Source organism: Triticum urartu, chromosome 4, assembly GCF_003073215.2.
Source record: "Triticum urartu cultivar G1812 chromosome 4, Tu2.1, whole genome shotgun sequence".
NCBI classification, from domain to species: domain Eukaryota; kingdom Viridiplantae; phylum Streptophyta; class Magnoliopsida; order Poales; family Poaceae; genus Triticum; species Triticum urartu.
In genome coordinates this window covers 102,910,928-102,919,377 of record NC_053025.1, presented here as the reverse complement: position 1 = coordinate 102,919,377, position 8,450 = coordinate 102,910,928, and positions in this window count along the sequence as shown.

The window sequence follows — 8,450 nt, the reverse complement described above, 5'->3', positions numbered from 1 at the left end:
GCCCTCGGTGGCCTTGTTGCGCCACTATTTTTCGCTCCGGGTTTCTGGTGGCCATGTCTCCGCATGTGTGAGCTTCATCGCATACTCCAATTCCAATGCTATCTCGAAGCCTAGGAAGAGAATCGAAGGCTTCCGGAGCAAGTGGGTCATGGTGGACGTCGGGCGCCTCCACCCCCGTCTGGTATTGCCTACGGGGCAGCCCAAGGCTGTCGACGCATGGTCCCGCGCGGAGCTTGTCGACCCCCGTGCGAGGGCGGTGCTGAAGAGGATGAACGCGGACCTGAGGCCGAGCAACTTGGGGACGACGAAGCTGACTGGAGCCATGCTCCTGAGGGAGTTCTTGGAGCACCGGGTGGCTCCACTCCAGGAGCACTCGCTCCCGTTGTGGAGGCTTGGGGAAGCGGACGCCGCCTTGCGCCTAAGCTTTGAGGCCCTGACCGATGATAATCTGGTCGCGACCCTCCATTCCTTGGTTGGGGGAGACGTGGCGAAGCCGGTGGGCACCCCCGTCCCCCTGTTCCTTCGCGACGACTGGGAGCAGGTGGTGAACGCCATGCCCACCTTTAATGGCGATGGGCTGGTGCCCGCGGAAGCTCCCGAGGGTCTTGCGGCGCTGGCGATGGTGAACGTGTCCTACGACAGCTCGAGTGAGAGCGAGGGGGAAGAAGAGGCAGAGGAAGAAGAATTTGACTCTGAGGCGACTGGCAAGGAGTCGAGGGAGTCTTTCCCTCGGCGCAGGTCCCAGGTCCTCCACTCCATGCCGGACGACGACGAGGCCGGCACCAGGTGAGGAGGGGAGGACTCTCCCTTGGTCGCGAGGAAGGGCAGGTCGGGGCTGGTTCCCCGAGGGTCTGCTCTGGTCCCTGAGCGATCCGAGGCCAGCTCCAGCCCTCCTGACGTGCCTTCTGCTTCCGGGCCTCCCGAGGCTGACCCCAGCTGCAGGCTCTCGGGCTTCAAGTTCGACCGGAGGTTGCTTGGGCCCGCGAGCGACGACCAATAAGTGCTCGATTCATGCTTTGCTTGGTTTTTGCCGCCGAGGCTTGACGTCCATATTCTTTTATCAGGCTGGCGCCTGCGGCGAAGAGGTTGAAAGGGGCTTCTGCGGCCCCGCTTGGGGCGAGTCCACCTGCCGGGATGGCACCTTCGTCCACTGAGGGGAAAGACGGTGCGGCTCGCGCCTCCCCTGCCCGGTCGTCCTCGCGAGGCCGACTGGGACGCCTCGGCGAGGAGTCAGTCCCCATGGCTCCGCTGACCCTGGAGTCGACTGCGCTCGATGCTGCAGCCGGGGCAACCAAGGCCCAGGGGGTTCCTTCCTGCCAAGCCGTGATCACGCTGCCGTCTTCTTTGCCTGCTCCGCCGGTTCCCGCTTCTTATGTTCCCTCTGCCACCGTCCTGGACCAGGTCGCCAGTGAACTGAGCCAGCTGCGGGAGGATCTTCTGAGCGCGGACCCTCGCCTAGCGGTCGGGCGCCTGGACTTAGCTTCTAGCTGGGCCCGTTCCGCTGCCTCCGTCTGAGCAGCGCTGAGCCAGGCCGTGGCGGCCTCCAAGGGGGAGAAGCAGGCCGCCAACCAAGCCAAGGCCGCTCGCGACGCTGCCCTGGGTGACGCTGAGGCTGCCAAGGCTCGCTGCGAGGCGCTAGAGACCGAGCTGCAAGGCCTGCACGACGAGCTCGCCAAGGAGGTCCACGACCGCCAGGAGAAAGAGAAGGAGATGAAGGCTCAGGAGGCTGCCGTCAAGGACCGGGATGTCAAGCTTGATGACCGCCACGGCCGGTTGGAGACGCTGGAGCGATCACTGAAGGTGGAGAGGACCGAGCTAGACGCCAAGGCGAAGGTCCTGGCGGAGGATCGGGTGGCCTTCGCAAAGATGGAGAATTGAGCTCGTGCCGTGCTGAAGACGCTTTATGAGAGCGGCTTGGAGGAGCCACTGGCCGGTGCGGAGGACGGCCCCGCCAAGCTGCTTCCCTTCCTGGTCCGTGCGCTTGAAGATGTCATAGACGGCCTTGGCCCCACGGCCGAGGCGAGGCGCGTGCCCTGTCTTCTGCGGCACTGACGCATGTCCTCAGCCACGTCTACCTGCGCGACCCCGATGTTGACTTCGATAGCCTGCTGGAACCCGTGAGCGGCGACCTTGCCGCTGCTGCCGCTGAGGCCGTGAAAGGCCGGGCCGAAGCTTTGCTGGGGAGGTTCCACGCCTTCAGCATCTTGCCCGGGTGCGGTGCCTCCAGCTCCGCGGCCCCAGGAGGCGGGGTCGCCCAGCGCGACTCCACCACAGGCGGCGGCGCCACTGGAGAGTGATCCCTTCGCGGCTTCTGTCCTGTTTTTATTCCTGCAACATGCACCATGCCTCGCGGAGGCATTTAAACTTGTGTTTGACATCGTGAAAGAATCTATGGCTTGTAATATTTGCTTTGAATTTCCTGGAATTTGCATTTTTCTCCCCTACTTGCTCGCGCTCTACGTCAGCACGGCCCGGCCCCGCACATACCTCACCCAGCGTTAGCCCTGACCGGAAACCAGGACGGGACTAAGGAGCAAGGGGCCACATGGCAAGTTAGGCTCCTGAGTCGCGATGCTCAGGAGGCCCCCTTGACGCACAAGCAACAAGTGGGAAAGGGGGAACGAGGAGTGGATTGATCGTTCTGCGTCGGCAGGGCCCGTCCCCGCGCATACCTCACCCAGCATTAGCCCCGACCGAAAACCAGGACGAGACTAAGGAGTGAGGGGCTACGGGGCAAGTTAGGCTCCTGAGTCGCGATGCTCAGGAGTTCCCCTTGACGTTCAAACGGGTTTCCATACCTTGGCTCCGCTCGAGGAGGGGCGCGTGACGACCAGGTCCGATGGACCTGGCTGGGTGGCGTGCACTCGGGCAAGACCCGGGCGTAGCCCCCGTGTCCAGCCCCCTCGCGCGGCACTCCCGAGGGGAGGCGTTGCATGGTGCCGGACACTGAGCTCTGGGCTCCCTGAGGTTGGTACGGCCGTAGGCCGCCCTCAGTTGTTTATCACCAGCACGGAGCATAGCGCTTCCGTATGTGTACGTGCATAGTCGCTCCTCGGCAGTGTCGTCAGCCAGCGCGGAGCATGGTGCTTCCACTGGTACGTGGGAGGGGGCTCCCCTCCGGGAGGAGCCGGAGGAGCTCCCGGGGCATGTACAACCCCGCCCTGACACGTGGCCGACACGGCAGGGCTAGGAGAGGTCTATCTGGGTACTCGTGAGCCAGCACGGGACTCACGAGGCCCTACCTTGAGGCGGGTTGCGCCTGGATCTGGGCCTTTATCAATGGTGTGTTCCTGCAGGGTGGTTAGAATGCAAATGCTCTATGTCCTCACGTCCCGGCCCCGAGCGAGCTCAGCCGCCGCTGGTATGACAGGTCGCGATGCCGTGGGTCAAGGCCAGGGGGTGAGGGCTGGAGAGCCAGTAGGAGCCCATGAGTCGCGATGCTTAGGTACCCCCCTTTTAACGTGCAAGCGCTTTGCATGAAAGCGGAGAAGTCCGCGATAAGTAGTAGGTGACAATTAAGCGCGAAAGAGCAAATTCATTTTAAGTAGACGCGGGAAAAGCAAACGCCGCAGGGCTAGGCCCGAGCAGCTCGGGGATGATGCAGGCCGAGGGGCGCCCCCAACAAGGTAAGTAAAGAGCGTAAGCAAAACAGATACATATGCCGCAGGGATGGACCCACGCGACCTGGGAATGATGCGGCCTTGTGGGCGCTCCCAGCTAAAAACGGAACTTAGAAAGATGTCACCTGGTGTCGTTGAAGTTGAAGTGATGCTGAAGAAGCGGTCGATGCGCGATGAAGATGTCGATCCTTACGAGCCCCCAGGCCCAGGAGCCTCGAGACGCTCCGGGGGCACTGGTGGGTTTCCGAGGGCCTTCTCCATCTCCACCAGGACCGCACCATGCCTGACCTCCTGAGCCTCCAGAATGCTCCTCAACAGGCACTGATGAGCGGCGACCGTGTTCGGCAGGCCGAAAGGCATGCGAACATAGCTGTGAGGTGGACCCTCGCAACGCCCCGCGTGCGAAGCCCAGAGGCGCTCCAGAGACGCGGCTCGGTTGAGCCCTGGCACGTCAATGCAGACGCGCAACCCACCATCCTCGCCTAGATGTGGGGTTACAGTGGGCAGGCGACGGCTACCGCGCATGACTCTCGATTCCTGTAGCTCCTGGGTGTTTCTTGCGATGAACTCATGAGGGTTTGGTTTTCCTTGCCTTGTACCTTCCTGAGGGAAACGTGCCTGGAAGCACCCCTCCAAGTGGTGCCCGAGCGCCTCCCTCGCGACCTTGGCAAAGTCGGTGGCTCTCCAAGAAAGAGCCCCCGAGCCCTGCCTGAGGAGGGCGCTGGGCGCGCCTTCCTATGCGAGAGAGGGTGGCGCTCCGTGATTGGGCGCAGATCCTGACGCAACACCTCCGGAGGCGCCTGCCTCCTGATGGCTTGGGCCAGACGAAACCTTCTTCTTCTTGAGGGTCGCCTTGGGAAGTCTTCCGTTTCTGTGGTCCGGGTCTTCGATTGCTGTGGCTTGGAACACGCGCTCAAGTGAACACACTGCGTCCCTTTCTTCACAGGGTACGGTGATGACTCCACCGCTTCCTGGCATCTTGAGGACATTGTACCCATGGTGAGTCACTGCCATGAACTTGGCCAGGGCTTGGTACCCGAGGATGGCATTGTATGGCAGACGGATGTGGGCAACGTCAAAGTCGATGAGCTCGGTGCGGTAGTTGTTGCGCTGCCCGAAGGTGACTAGAAGGCGAACCTACCCTATTGGAAGAGTGGAACCATCAGTGACTCTTGAGAAGGGCTTGGTTGGCTGAAGGTGATCGTACGGTACTTGGAGATTGTCGAACGTCTCGACGGACAGGACGTTGAGTCCTGCTCCGCCGTCAATGAGGGTCCTGGTGACCTGCACGTTGCTGATGACCGGGGAGAAAAGCATCGGGAGGACTCCGATCGTTGCCGCGCACCTGAGCTGATCCGCTGAGCTGAACATGATAGCGCACGCAGACCACCTAAGAGGGCGCGTGGCCTCAAGCTTGGGGAGGACTGCATTCACCTCACGAGCAAACTGCTTGAAGATGCGCTGTGAGGCTGAGGCCTGCGCGCCACCCAAGATGCAAGCGATTGCGCGCGGCTCCTGGAAGCCCCCAGCTCCCTTGTCTTGATGTTGGTCTTCGTTCCTCCTTGGCGGTGGCGGCAAAGGAGGAAGGCCTGCGTTGTCATGCGGGCGATCCTCACGAGGCTGACCTCTCCAGCCTCCCTCGCGAGCTGGTCCTGCCAGTGATCCTCGCGAGGTCGGTCATGCCACCCTTGGCGAGGGCCACGGTCTTCCCATCGTCCGCCACCTCTTCCTCCTCCTCGGCCATAGCCCCTGTCGTTGCGCTTGGGGCGTCGGCCGACACGTTCATCTCTCACGACCCTAAGCTCTTGACATTCGTTGGTGTTGTGGGTGTGGAGGTCGTGGTACACGCAGTACCGGCTGCCCTTGGATGACTCAGGCTGATCCCTGCCTCGCTTGGTGTCTGGCTCCGCTGCAAGCATGGCAGCCCCCTTGCGCTTCACGTCCTTGGCCTTGGGCTTCTTCTCTTCTGGGTCGGCAGCCGGGAGTTCGAGGAGGGAAAGGCGCCCTTCCTCAGCCCTGGCGCACTTGGTTGCCAAGTTGAACAGCTCCAGGGATGTGCACAGGTCTTCATGGATCGCTAGCTCCTCCTTCATCTTGACGTCGTGTACGCCATCGGAGAAGGCTGAGATGATGGCTTCTTCAGTCACCTTGGGGATCTTGAGGCGAGCGTTGTTGAAGTGCTGGATGTATTTCTGCAGGGTTTCCCCTTGCCGCTGCTTGATGCGGCGCAGATCGCTCATGGCCGGGGGCCGGTCGTGAGTGCCCTGGAAGTTGGCGATGAAGCGAGTGCGCATCTCGTCCTAGGAGGAGATTGTGCCAGGAGCCAGGTTCAGGAGCCAGGTGCGGGCCCCGTCCTTGAGCGCCATGGCGAACCAGTTCGCCATGGCCCTTTCGTCTCTGTTGGCGGCTTCGATGCATAGCTCGTAGAGCTGCAGGAACTCCGCAGGGTCCGCCGTGCCATCATAACGAGGGGGCAGGTCAGGCTTGAACTTGCCTGGCCATGCGACGCCGCGTAGCTAGGGGGTGAGGGCATGACAGCCTGCTGTGGCCACTGGTGCCTTTTGCTAGTACTGGGCTTGCTCCTGGGGATTGCCGCGCGCCGCCGCTTGGAGCAGCGCGGGGTCTTGGCGTGGAGGTGCAGGGACGCGATCTTGGCGCGCCGGCGCTGGGAGCGCGCGGGCACCTTCTTGGGGACGAGGGATCTCTTGACAGCTCCTTTCTTGCTGCGCAGGCGCTAGACATGGAGGGTCTCGCCTTGGGGCTGCGCGCCTTGGAGCCAGGGCGCCTTCTTGGGGAGGAGGTGGTGGAGGCACCTCCTGATCCTCGCCTCCTGCACGGAATGGAGGGCGAGGCAGCGATAAGGACGGCAAGGGGGAGCCCCCTGCGGCGCTGACGAGCTCAGTGATGCGGGCGAGCCAGTCTTCATAGAGGTCGTCGACGGGGCAGTAGTGCAAGAGCTCTCTTGCCAGGAGCAGCGCGACGTGCGCATCTGTGGGGGCGCGATGGGCATGGGACGACGAAGCGGCTGGAGTCAGCGACGGTGTGGCGGTGCGGCCCTCCCGCCGCACCGAAGGATGCTGGGACGAGGCCTGCTGGTCGTTCCCCACCGGGCCGGTGGCGGCATTGGCGGCAGGCGACGGGGAACGACAAGGGCGTCCGCCGATGGGCGTCGTCTGGGCGACGCGGGTGGCGAGAGCAGCCCGGTGCTGGGCGCGAGCCCGACGAGCGTCAGCCATGGACACGACGGAAGATCACACGCGAACAGTGGAAGAAAGATTCCGGTGCACCCCTACCTGGCGTGCCAAATGTCGGATTTCGGGTTCCGGCAGACCCTTGAGGTTCGAACACTGGGGTGCGCGCGGAGATCTCTCCCCTACCGATCTACATCCAATCTCCTCGCGTGATCTAAGCTGGAAACAACGAACAACACAAGGGGCACGAGATTTATACTGGTTCGGGCCACCGTTGTGGTGTAATACCCTACTCCAGTGTGTGGTGTGGTGGATTGCCTCGGGGGCTGATGATGAACAGTACAAGGGAAGAACAACCTCGCGAGAGGTGTTCTTGAGCTGGTGCGATGAACTGCTTGGGCGAGTTCAGTCGCCTCTCTCTTTCTCTACTAGGGTTCTATCAGATCTCTCTCTGTCTCACTCTCTCAATGTCCCTCTTGGTTGTCTCTCTTTCATCCCTCCGGGGTGGCTAGCTCTATTTATAGAGGCCCTGGGCCTCTCCCCAAATAATGAGCGGGAAGGGCGCCAACAATTGGCCATTTTGAAGGGGAACATCTAGTACAAGTTATCCTGACCAAAGGTGGTCCTCGGCTGCCAAAAGCTCTGGTGATGATGCCATCTTGGGCTCCACGGTGACCTCCATCATGCCGCTCTGTTGGTCTTGGTCTCGTTGCACCATAATGGTAACCTTTGCCCGATGCCTTGGCCTGTGCTTGCCCCCTTTGCACCAAAGGGGAAACAAGGACACTGCGCAGGCCGATGCCCGCCTGGCGCCCGCCTGGTCTCGATCGTCATGGCTTGCGTCACGGGCTCCTCGCGAGGTAGCCCTGCCTTGATCTCTCCGCCTTCTCGCGAGCCTGCCTAATGAGGCTGCCTCTGAGGAAGCTTTTTGTCGTCCGCCCCGCGAGGCTTGGCCCCTTGCGAGGGTCTTGAGCTTGAGCTGATGAAGATGGGCCGCGCTGGGCCCCCCGCTTGAGCCACGCCGCAGGCAGGCAAGTCTGGGGACCCCCGTTCCCAGAACGCCGACAATGCTTTTACAGGGAAGGAATTTGGGATGCCATGCCGAACCCGCAGCAACTCGCCAACAAGAGGCACCGAGGCCGGGCAGGCCAAAAAGGAAGGCGGTTAGGACGGAGACACCGACGCAAAGGTATGACAGAAACCCCGCTCCGTGGTTGTCGTCTTTCTTGAAATGTAATGACATCCATGTTTCTTTAACAAAAAAACGCTCGCCGGAATGTGTCCGGCGAGGCTGCCGATCATGCTTCCACCAGTCGGGCTCCAGGACTGGACATAGAGGCGGAAGCTGACATGGGGCGGACGCCGGATAGTCCCCCTACAGAGGATGCGGATAGGCTATCCGCTACACATTCAGAAGTGGAGAGCGCCATGAATCATAGGCGTCGCCGGGCCGCACTCCGCGATACTTGCTTCTCACCAGAGGCATTTGATGCCTTCAATTCTGGAGAGGCGTACCTCCGTGCTGCTCAAAGTGGTCTAGCCAGAGCCACAGACCAGTATGTAAAGGATGTACGGGTAAGAAAATCTGACAATTATATGTATCAGTAGCCCCTGAGACTTGAAACAGTTAGCAAAACTG